A 12,750-nucleotide genomic window follows, 5' to 3' on the forward strand; every position below is an offset into this window, starting at 1 on the left:
TTGTTCTAAGTAGGTGCTTTAGACCACTGAGCCATCTCTCCAGCCCCCAGATTTATTTTTTAAACCAGAAAATGTTTTAAATTTATAATTCCATATTTATAATGTTAGCCACAACATTACGATTATTCCTTGTCTGTACTTTAGTATTTTTCACCATTTGTGAAGAAACATTAAAACAAGTTAAATGGTAGAGTGCTGAGTTTTTTTTTTTTTTCCTTCTTTCAAAGATGGTTGTTTAACTAAGATTTAACAATGGGAACTCTTGTGAGCATGCTCAGTTATCATTGTGGAGAACCAAGAGAGCCTCTAACTGTAACAATGTTCATGGTTGTGATGTGCTTTTTTTTTTTTTAAATAAAATTTCAAATGTTTATAACCAGTCAAAAAAAAATCACATAGTATGTTTACAGGTATAAAAGAAAGAAGACAGAGCAAGCCGAGGGTTAGGGAGGGTGTTGGGAAGTCCAGGCAGGTTTCATGGAGATGAGGAATACAATTGAGGGAAAACACTTACCGGTAAAGCATCATGGGAAAACAACAGACCACAAACTCCAGTGGGGCTGGGGGAGATTTCATTTGAGCTCAGACCTAGTCAATTAAATATGAGAAACAAACAAACAAACAAACAAACAAACAAACAAATTGGGTTTCTGGAGTTCTTGTAGGGAGAGGCTAGGATGTAACAAGTGGGACTCTTCTCCAGTCTTTTCAGTCTAAGAATCACTATTGCTCTTCCTGGCTGCTTTATTACCCTCCTTCCTAGTCCCTTTAATCCTGCCCACATTTTTGTTTCTTCATTCCATTCCCTTCAAGTGTTCTTTTGACTGTGGTCCAGCAGGGAAGCCACCACCAGAAAAAAATGAGGCAATCCAGACAGGTTTAACTCTGGATATGCCTCAACCACTGAAGGTCTGGTTGCCCTGGCCGCTCCCTTGGCATCCCTTTGGAGCTTCCCATGATTCATCAGCCAAAGGCTTAAGGGCTAGGTAGCTGGGACTTCCAGCTTCTATGGATCCTGCTTCATTCAGGGCTTTGCAGTTAGAGAAGTGGTAACTTCAAGCAGGCCTCTGCAGTCGTCCTGACCTGTCTGAGGCCTGGGGCTTTGGGTCATGGTCCCTCTTCTAGTTTTCTGTATCCCGACCCTCACTTCTTTCCAGGAATACCATGGAAATGCAGAGGAATGAATTCTTTTATAGGTAAGCAGTGATTTGCTCGCTCAAGAGCAGAGACAACTTTCTCTAACTCCTCCACATCTCTGCTCCCAAGCCCATCTCTGGATGGTGAGGGGAGCTGGGCCTGCTGGCTGTGTGGTACCCGGCTGGTCTCATGCTCCTTCCTCGCTCACTGTCTGAGTTCTTTCCTTTGCTCACTCTTGGAGTGAGGCCACTTGCAGGTTCCTGTGCTGAATTCTTCTAAAATTGGCTCCCCTCCATTTGGATGTCTGGAGGCCACTAGCTTGGAGAGGATAGATGCTGTCTTGTGGCAGCCTCAGGCCACCCACCTCTTGCCTGTGCTGCTCAGGGACTGTGTTCTTACAGAAGCACATGACAGCCTGGGCCACCCAGAAAACAGGTTTTTGCAGCTTCCACTAGAAGACAGGAAGAGCCAGGGTTCAAGTGCTTCTCATCCTGCAGCCCTTTTTATCAGGGAGAGGCATCTTCCCTTTTTTAAAAAAATTAATTAATTAATTAATTTATTTATTTTGTGTGTGTGGCCTGCTCAGCCCGCCAGGGGGCGGGGCTGGCTGGCATGTGGTGCTGGGGGATTGAATCGAGGTCCCTGTACTTTGATTGGCTTAGTTTGTTCTAAGTAGGCGCTTTAGACCACTGAGCCATCTCACCAGCCCCATCTTCCCTTTTTTTGTTATAAAAATTATTATAGACATTTTATAATTGTATATATTTATGGTTCCAATATGATGTTATGATTTATGAATATAACATAAGATAATTAAATTAATCCAGTCAACATATCCATCATACAAAATACTTATTTTTGTGGTGAAAATATTTGAAATTACTCTTAGAAATTTTGGACTGTGTAATACATTATTACTAACTATATTCACTACAGTGTGCACTAGGTCTCAAAGAAAACCAAATTTGCTTTTCTTGTCTCAAGATTTTTCATGCTTTTTTTTTTTTTTTTGTATTTTAGGGAAGGGTCTACAAGGTGTTCAGGGTCTCAGTACTAGATTGAACTCCTAGTGATCCACCTGTTTGGAGCCTCCCAAGAGCTAGAGCTGGGATTACAGGAACATGCCACCGTGCCCAGTCTCAATTGCAGTCTCAGCATTCCTCAGGAGTGGGGCTGGCACGGCAGGCTGGGAGAGCAAACCTCTGGCCCCTGTGCCTGCTTGCAGGAGCTTTAATCCACTGAGCTATTTGGCCGGCCCTTTTTCATGCTTTAGCCATTCTCCTCCTTCTATTCTCAGTGGATCATCTTTGAGGGATGGGACTCTGATTATCATACTCTTCACCAGGAGTAGTTTTGTTGTAGGCAGCTGAGTTAGATAGAAATATTATAGGCAGTTGGACAGGGCCAGGCCCTCAAAGGAGACAGCACAGAAGACAAGATATCTTGCAACTCTGGCAGGGACAGATGCTTCCGCCATGGGCCAGACCTAAAGACCAAAGATCGAACAAATGCTGACCTCCCTAAAGATGGGCATCTGACATTGATAATCACCCTGAGGGAGACCAAGAATCATTAATCTGACTACTATTGGATGACTACCTGATAAAGTCCTGTTCTACATTCATGCCTGCTTGCTACATGACTCGCTTCCTCATTTGGTCTTGGATTTAATCAATTTTACCTAAGCAATGGTGCTTGTAATCTCATTGGTTGACCATAGTTTTGTCCCACCTCATGCCCAACTAAGCGAGTTCCCATACCTGGTCCACCACCTTAGATCTGCCTCACCACATAGTTTTTCTCTATAAAAGTCCCTGGAGGAGACAACTTCCTGGGGAACTACCTGCTCAGGCCCCCCTCCTGTCCCTCTCTTGGACAGGAACTTTCTTTCTCTCAATAAATATATTCTGCTCAAGAATTTGTCTCAAGATTTTTCACACTTTTTTTTTTTTTTTCATTCTTCAGTTTTAGAGAACACGAACTCATGCAGGTCAGATTGGGAGATCATTTGTCCCTGTGTCATTTGGAGGTTCCTAGTATCATTTGGAGGTCACCTACCCGAGATCAGTTTTTCTCCCTGTATTAGTTTGTTGTATATTTTTACTTTTCAAATTAATCCTCTTATCTTTGGTCCCTTGAGAAAGATCTGGAAAAATGTATTGAACAATGGAGTGGAGAATTCTGGGGCATCTAGGAATGGCCGCAGATAAGGACTGTGATAAAGTGGGGTGATGGCATTCCAGTCTGAGGTTTGTCTTGTAACTCTCTTCCTCAGCTCCCCAGGTAACATCAAGCTTAGATGTTGTGCTCCTCTCTGCTCCCCGTACTCCCCCACAAGAATAACCAGTGCTGGGGCCGGGGAGATGGCTCAGTAGAATAAGCACTTTCATGTCAAGTGCAAGGGTCTGAGTTCAATCCCCGGTTCCACCAAAAAAAAAAAAAAAAAAGAATAACCAGTGGTACAACCTGCAGCTTCTAAACCAGAGATTTTTCTTGTTTCTCTTCTGGATTGCTGTGGTAGTGGATGCCTCAGTCTCCCCACAGACTTGCAGGAAGAGCATGGGGACAGTGTGAGGGTAGAAGATCTCAGGGCTTAGAGTCAGACTGGGTGGTCTTAGGGTAGCCTTAAGACAGAGCATCTGGGCAGGAGAGTCAGATGTGAGATTTTAATGGGAGCTGGGTTCCACGGTTGTAAGGTAAAGATGAAAATGGGGTGAGTGTCCAAGAGTGTGTGTGTTCACAGATGGGTTCCCCAGTAAACATACTGGCTTAGATTTTGCCAAGAAGATGAACAGTCCTGCCTGGCTTGAACAGTGTTCCCCCAAATCCATTAGTTGGAAAGGTAATTTGATGCATTAATGGTATTTGGAGGTGAGACCTTTGGGAAAGAATTAGGAGTAGATGAGGTCACAAAAGTAGGAAGGTACAGTGTTGTTAGTGGCTTTCTAAGAAGAGAGACCTGTGCAAGTGCACTGGTTCCATCTAGCCATGTGATGAGTTCTCCCAGGTTATGAGGCAGAAAAAAATTTCTCACCCGATGGACACAGTGTTGGTTCCATACTCTCAGACATCCCAGCCATGAGCTAAAAATCTTTCTCCCATGGTACTGGGGATTGAACCTAGGGTCTTTGCACTGCCTATATCCCCAGCCCTTTAATTTTTTTTTTTTAAATTTTGAGATAGTATTTTACTAAATTGCTCAGGCTGGGTTTGAACATGTGATCCCCTGCCTCAGCCCCAAGGTTCTGGGATTATAACTGTGTGCCATCATGACCAACATCCATTCTTTATCAGCTACTCAATCTGTAGCATTCAGTCATAGCAACAGAAAACAGACTAAGACACATTCTTTCTAAAGCAAATAATCCTTTCAGCCAATTGATTGTGGGGTAAACATCAGTTGACAGAAGTGTTGTAGGCAGCTGAATTAGACAGAAATATCATTGGTAGTTGGACAGGGCCAGGCCCTCAAGGAGACAATATGGAAGACAAGGTGACTTTGCAACTTGGAAGACACAAGACACTCCCCACAGTGGGCCAGCCCTCAAGACAAAAGAGGAAACAAGTACAGCTACATAGTTCCCTAGGGATGGGCACCAGGGATTGATATTTTAAATAGGTATCAATCCTTGAAAGAGCCCAAATGAGTCACTAACCCAAGCCCTCAACAGGAAGAGACCCTGTCCTGTATTCATGCCCACTTGCTATGTGACTGGCTTCCTCATTTGATACTAGATTTAATCTATTTTACCTAAGCAATGGTGCTTGTAACCTCATTGGTTGACCATAGTTTTGTCCCACCTCATGCCTACTTAAGCAAGTTGCCATGCTGTCCACCACCTTAGAACTGCCTTGCCACATGGCTTTACTCTATAAAAGTCCCTGGAAGAGACAGCTTCCTGGGGACCACTCGCTTGGGGTCTCCCTTCTGTCCCTCTCTTGGATAGGATCTTTCTTTCCCCAATAAATATGTTCTGCTCATAACTTCCATTTGTTCCTAAAATTCATTCTTCAGTTTTAGAGAACATGACTTGTCCTGGGTACTTTTCAGGTTGGGAATTTCATTTTCCCCCTGTATCAGAAGGAATGAAATACTTGACATAAGTGGAAATGTAAAAGAGGAATGATCATGATGCAAGGTTTGGAATGAAGACCACAAGCCCAAGTGTGCCCTGGGATCCCTAGATGGAGGCTGGAACATTGGCCAGATGCAAGTGGGGAAATTGAAGGTGCTGTGCAAGGCTGGACTTTTTATGCTATAGGTGGTTGGGCATGAATTTAGGGTTTCTGTCCCTTTAATTTTTGAAGGCTAAAAGATACTGCTCCCATACATGAGGTATTTCTATGAGAAATTTCTATTGAGAAAAATGACTGCAGTGCTCAACTTATCAGTGATCTCTGATGTTTTCTAACTGCTGCCTTCTCAAGAGAGGTTTGTCAACATATACACAGCTTGGAAGAGGCAAGGCTGGGATTTGAACCCAAATATATCTCTCAGTGACAATCGGTAATAAAGTGAGTCAGAGATGTATTAGCCCAATTTTCTCCTGAAGGGCTGTCTTAGTCTGGTTTCTCTTGAAAATAGAGCAAAAGGCAAGGATTTTTGGAAGGAAGACCTGATAGTAGAAGTGAGGGGTAGAGTGGAGAGAGTAAGTCAGGGAGAGCCATCCTACAGGTGAATCATGGAGGATCGTCTACATATAAGGACTCCATCCATTGAGAGCTGCCCTAGGATCATCAGCCCTCCGGCCAAAAAAAGATGCTCTCCCTGGTACCACTACTCAAGTCCCCAGGAAACAGCCTGCTCCAGTCAGAGGGTACCAACTGAGCACTAGGTTTCAAATATATTTAAAGACCCAAGCAATCATCTCATTGTTCCTGTGAGGCTCCAGGGAGACACAGAATCTCTTTTCTGCACAAAATAACAATTAGTCCTCTTCCCCTAAGGGACAGTGTTCAGAAAATTTCCGGATGCTTTCAAGCTGCCTGATCTCAAATGTACCATTAAAGATTTGAGCAGTCCCTGTGGCTGTCCCCTGGGGCTACCAGGAGAAACCTGAGGATTAAAAGCATGGGAAGGCAGGAAAGGAAGATCAGAGAGCAAACCTTTATTAACTAATCACACAGAAAAAAGAGCTGAGGGTCTTTCAGCAATGAAATGTTTCATTTGCTATGAAATAGAATTATTTAAACCTATACCATAAATTTTAGATAGTTAATTAAAGCTCTTTTTAGCTAGGCATGGTGCCATGAGCCTGTAATCCCAGCTACTTGGGAGGCTGAGACATAAGGATTGCTGAATTCAAGATCAACATGGGGTGGAGTGGGGGGCTGGGGAGAGAGCTGGGTGGTCTAAGTGCCTGGCTGGTAAGCACAAGACAGAGTTTGGTACCTGGTACTGTATGCTGTGCCAGTCCCGGAAACTGGGCATGGTCACACATGCCTGTAATTCCAGCACCGGGGAGGCTGAGACAGGAGGATCACTATAAGTCTGAGCTGTATAGTGAGACCCTGCACCAAATAAATAATTTTTTTTTAAGAAAAGATTAACTTGGGCAACTTAATGAGATCTTGTCTCAAAATAAAAATTGAAAAATGAAGGGAGCTGGGGATATAGCTCAGTTGGTACAGTACTTGCCTAGCATGTATGAGACCCTGGGTTTGATCCCAGTATTAAAAAAAAAAAGATAAAATAGAATGAACAAACAAAACTCTCTTTACTTTTCCATAAGTAAATATCAGAGCACTTTTAAAAGGTGAGGACTTGGGAAGGGGAGAAGTTAAGGATCTCCTTTTGTCCCAGTTTTGGTGATCAGCTTCTGGAGCCAATTGATAAAGATGTTAATTGTAACAGAGCCTCAGTAACTTGAGCTATACCAGAGTGGGATGAGGGGCCTAGGGTTTGATACCTGGAAACCTCAACAGTAATCCCAACCACAGCACCAGGCGTTGGGGACTTGAACATCCTGGGTAAGATTTTAGCAAAAAGAGAAATTGTCCTTCTACCTAAGATGGTCAGAAAGCAGCTTACAGAAGCTTTCTTTCTTTCTTTTTTAAAATTTTCATATAGGTGTATAGGGTTTCACTACACAGATTGGATTTATAGTGATCTGCCTGTGTTCAGCCTCCCACTAGCTGGGATTACAGGCGCGTGCCACCATGCCCAGTCTGAATAGCAGTCTCAGTGTGCCCCAGGGGCGGGGCTGGCACAGCAGGCCAAGGTTCAAACCCTGGCCCCTGTGTCTGCCTAAGCAGGTGCTTTAATCTGCTGAGCTATTTCACTGGCCCTTGGAGAGTTTCTTTTAGCAGACAGAAAGCAGTATGGGATGTTAATCAAAAGAAATTTTTACCCCCCTTGCTTAGTCTGTTAGCTTTGTTTGTTACAAAAACATGCCATATAATGGAGAATTTGCAGAGAGCAGTTTTATTTCTTATAGTTTTTGGAGGCTGGAAAATCCAAGATCAAGACCCCTGCATGTTTTGTCTGGTAAGACTGCTTTCTGCTACTGAGGTGCTGCCTCATTGCTTGTGTCTTCAGCTGCTGGAAGAGCAGAAGAGGACGAACACCTCCCTCAAGTCCTTTTATGAGAAAGGCCCCGGTCCTATCCATGAGGGCTTTGCTCTCATGACTTAATTGCTTCCTCAAGGCCTCATCTTTAAACATCATCACATTAGCTATTAAGTTGTAACATTATTTTAAGGGACGCATTCAGACCAAAGCACACCTAGTCTCCAACTACAAAGGAGATCTCACCAGCCAACATGAGACAGAGCCACCTCCAGAATTCTCTTAGTCATCCTTCTCTCCCCACTCTACTGACATTTGTCAGCTAACCACGGCAAAGCCTTTGGGGAAGCCCAGTTCTCTTGCCTTGCTTTATTTGTGGGGGGTTAAGTACTGCAGGTGTGGGTAGGTGGAGCCCCCTGAGGACTATAAGATCTAAGCCCATGTGTCTATCATACAAGCTATATTTTTCCTGCCAAATTGGCTGGTTTCTCTCCAATGCACCTGCTCCCTAACCTTTTCCAGAGTTTAAAATCTAACTATCATCTGCCTTGGGAGCAGCTGTATTCTATAATCAAGAATAGGGAACTTGAAAAGATCATGCAAAAGATCCAGTTTACCCAAGTTTCCTTTGCCTGCCATGGTATAAATGTGGAAACTGAGACCCATAAAGGGACAAAAGACTTGACAGTGTGGTGGGCTGGTGGGAGAAGTGGTGCCTGCAAACCCAGCTCCTTGATGCTCAGTGGGCTGTCCACAAGAAAGTCCCCTGCTACTTTCCCCAGCTGGCTTTACCTCCTACTTTGATGATTCCTTAAGAAGTTCTCTTTCTTTCTTTCTTTCTTTCTTTCTTTCTTTCTTTCTTTCTTTCTTTCTTTCTTTCTTTCTTTCTTTCTTTCTTTCTTTCTTTCTTAGTTCTTTTTCCTTGGGAAGGAATTTTTGGATTTGAGCAGGGATAGTCCATTTAGACAGGGTTGCAGAGATGGCATTAATTTCTGCCAGCCCTTTAAAAAGCTCAAGCTGCAGATAACTTTGCCAATCCCTATCAGCTTTTTAGCTAACAGGGGGCTCACACTCAAGGCCCTGCCCATTGGGGCCTTAAAATATATTCTACTGAATACCTTTATTATCTCACGAAATTTTGCTTGGTAATCTTTACTTGGGGTTGAATCACTAATTTAAAAAAGTTAGGTCAATGTCTGTATTGCTCGGGCAATCTAGTAAGAGTAACAAATTGAACTATACTGTTTAGCTTGAAAGGCAAGCAGCCCCTAGCTAAACGGAAAGCAGCCCTGGCAACCAGGCCTGATGTTGCTAGGAGATAGCTTAGCCTCTCAGCCAGGTGAACGTGTGCTGTTGAACAGAAACAGCTTTTGAACAACATCAAACAAGGCCACTTTGTTAAGTTGGTGGAATAAGACGAAAACAAAATCCTTCTGTGCGCTAGCCAGTTTTCTGTTGTTGGGACAGAATGATGAACACAACTCAAAGGACAGAAGGTTTATTTTGGCTCATGGTCTCAGAGATAGTGGTCTAGAGTCAGTTGGCTCCAAGGTAGAAACATCATGGTGAAAAGCCTTTGTAGAGAAAAACTGTTCAACTTTGTGTCTGGGAAGCAGAGTATAGGGGAGTAATGCCAGGCAGGAAGGGGCCATGAATCAGACATGGTTCCCAAGGTCAAGCTCGATTCACCCAGACACTTCTACAAGAGTGCTGTAGTAATTTGATAGGGGTCTCTCAAGTCAAACAAGTTGACAATGAAAATTCATGATCACACTTTACAATCATGTATTTTTTTTATGTGTTTGGTACAGGGTCTCACTACACAGCTCGAACTTGTGGTGAACCTCCTGTTTTCACCCTCCCCAGTGCTCAGATTACAGGCATGTGCTACCATGTCCGAACTTGGTAGCTGGCTCAGTGCCCCCAGGGGCTGGGCTGGCACTGCTGATGGTTCTGGGGATTGAAAGCCGGTCCCTGCCCTTAACCTAAGCAGGTGCTTAGTCTGTGGAGCTATCTCATTGGCCCAGGAATATTTTATTTCTTCTGTGAACCATTTATTATTCAATAGTCTATTATTTAATTTCAAAGTGTTTGCATAATTTCTGTGACTTCTTTTGCAGTTGGTTTCTAGCTGTATTCCACTCTAATCCTATCATATGTAGGGGATTATTTTAATTCTTTTGTATGTATTTAAGCAGACTTTATGGCCTAAGAAATGATCTGTTTTGAAAAAGGTTTCTTTTACTGTTGAGAAAAATGTGTATTCTGTTGTTGAATGAAATTCTCTGTAGATATCTGTTAGGAGCATTTGTTTATTCATGTGTGTTTACTTGTTCAGTGTTTCTGCTTTGGTTGTTTGTCTGATTGACAATGTGTAGTTGTGGAAGTGGGGTGTTGAAGTCCCCCACTGTAGGGGCTGGGGAGATGGCTCACTGGAATAAGCACTTCCCTGGCAAGGGCAAGGGCCTGAGTTTAATCCCTTCTTTCCCCCCACCGGGGGAAAAAAAAAAAAAAAAAAAGGAAGTTCCCCACTGTGATTGTATTGGGATCTAACTGTTCTTTAAAGGCCAGTAATTTTTGTTTTATGAGGCTGGGTGCACTGACATTCTGTACATAGTTTTTTACAACTATTATCTTTTCCTGTTGAATTGTTCCCTTTATCAGTAAGTATGCAATGGCCATCTTTGTCTCATTTGATCAGTTTTGGCTTGATGTCTGAAAACAAAATAACTATTCCTGCTTGTTTTCAGGCTCCGGTTGGCGAGAGTATTTTTCCCCCATCTTTTACTTTAGGTCTATGCATTTACTTCCTTTTGCATGAGGTAAGACTCCTGTGGGCAATATATGGTTGCATTTTAAAACCAATCTGTCAGTCTGTATTTTTTGATTGGGGAGTTGAGACCTCAGACATTGACACTTATTATTGCAAGGTGTTGATTTAATCCTGTCACTGCATTATTTTTCCTTTTTTTTTTTTTAAACTACTATTCTAGTAAGATATTTAATTTCCTTTGGGCTCTTTGAGGCTGATGACCTCTCTGTCTCTGTCTAAGATTCCCCTAAGTATTTTCTGCAATTCTGGTTGAGTGGTCATGTATTTCCTTAGGGTTTCTTTGTTACAGAAAACTTTTAGTTCTCTATCAGTTTTGAAGGCTTCTTCAATAGGATTTGAATGTCTGGCTTGGCAACTGTTTCAGGGTTTGAAAAACTTTGCTCCACTCCTGTAATCCTAGCTCTGGGGAGGCTGAAAATAGGAGGATCACTAGGAGTCTGAGCTGTGCAGTGAGACCCTGTATCAAATACATTTTCAAAAAATTATAAAAAAGAAAGGAAATCAATAATAAGAGCCAGGGGGCCGGGGAGATGGCTCAGTGGAATAAGCGCTTCCCTGGCAAGCTCAAGGGCCTGAGTTCAATCCCCGGTTCCAAAAAAAAAAAAAAAAGCCAAAGGCAAACTAGTTAGTAGCACACAGTAAGAGCCAAATGTCACTGCAGTTATACTATCTTAATAATAAAGAAGAGACTTGCAATAATAATGTGGAAACAGATCTTGGCAGGCCTGCAGTGGTAGCTGCTGCTCTCTGGGCTCTGTGATGCTGCCCAAAGAGGACAAGAAGAAAGATGCCAGAAAGGTGGCCAAGAAAAACAAAGACCCAGTGAACAAATCTGGGGGCAAGGCCAAAGAGAAGAAGTGGCCCAAAGGCAAAGTTCAGGACAAGCCCAACAACCTGGTTCTGTTTGATAAAGCTACTTACAACAAACTCTGTAAGGAAGTTTCCAACAATAAACTTATAAACAGAGGCCTACTGTGGTCTCTGAGAGACTGAAGATCAGTAGATCAGTGGCCAGAGCAGCCCTTCAAGAGCGCCTTAGTAAAGGGCTTATCAAGCTTGTCTCAAAGCCCAGAGCTCAAGTTATTTATACCAGAAATACTAAAGGTGGAGATGCCCCTGGCACTGGTGAAGATGCATGATGAATAGGTTTAACCAGGTGTACATTTGGAAAAATAAAATTTTATTATTAAATGAAAAAAAAGTATAGACACAAAGACAAACTAAATACTGCCATGTGGTAAATATATACCAAAAGCAACAAGTATACCACCATTAACAAGAGAAAATAATTCAGTAATATTTAGCAAAAAGCCAAACTAAATTGCTAAAAATTAGTAAAGCTTAAGAGTAATAATAAAAATTGAGGGGACAGAGAAGGGGAGAATGAAAGAAGTAAATTTGAAAATGAAAGAAAAGGGAAAAAACTGAGATAAAAAGCTAATTAAAGAATGAAAGAAGAAAAAAAAGAATGAAAGAAAGTTAATAGAATTAGATAAGAAATATAATAGGAAAAAGACAAAAGAAAAAGAAGAAAAACAAAGAACAGAACACAGGAAAAAGAAACAAACACAGCCCCTCCCCAAGAAACTGAGAAAAATGAATTAAAAAACACCTCTGTCAGGGCCCAGGAGATGGCTCAATGGAATAAGTGCTCCCCTCGCAAGCACAGGGGCCTGAGTTCAATCCCCAATTCCGCAAACAACAACAACAACAACAACAACAACAAAAACACCTCTGTGTCAACAGCTGAATTCTGAAGATATTCAAAGGACAGCAAGGGGAATGACTGAGGGGCGGAGAACAAATCCTTTGGTGTGACTTCCCACCAGCTTTAGGCCTACTATGCAAATTTCTTGGTGTGGCAGATTACCCAGAGCTCCTCCTGCCTTTGCCTCCTTTTCAATCTTTTTCTTTTCTTTTTTTCCTATAATCACCCCTTGCACTTAGGAGCTTTATTCCTACTGATCACAATGCATGGGCGTCACTGTTGTGTTTCCCTAAAGCTCAGGAGTGGCTTTCATCTCTGAATCTCTAGCCTCTATCAGAGAGCTGAGTGCCAAGAAAGTCTTCAGTGAAGGTTTGTTGAATAAATAAGTGAATCCTCTGAAGGTGGGGTGCGGCTGCAGACCACTCAACAGAGGCACTCCCCCTCAGGTCCTAGCAGCCGCTGTTGACTGAGCCTTTATTCTGGGCCAGGCACCACAGTGTTTCTCAGGAATTCTCTCTTTTAAAAATCATAGTTTGTCTTACCTCTATTTGGCTGTAGGGGAAT

The sequence above is a fragment of the Octodon degus genome, unplaced genomic scaffold, assembly GCF_000260255.1.
Source record: "Octodon degus isolate 3935 unplaced genomic scaffold, OctDeg1.0 scaffold00276, whole genome shotgun sequence".
Lineage (NCBI taxonomy): Eukaryota > Metazoa > Chordata > Mammalia > Rodentia > Octodontidae > Octodon > Octodon degus.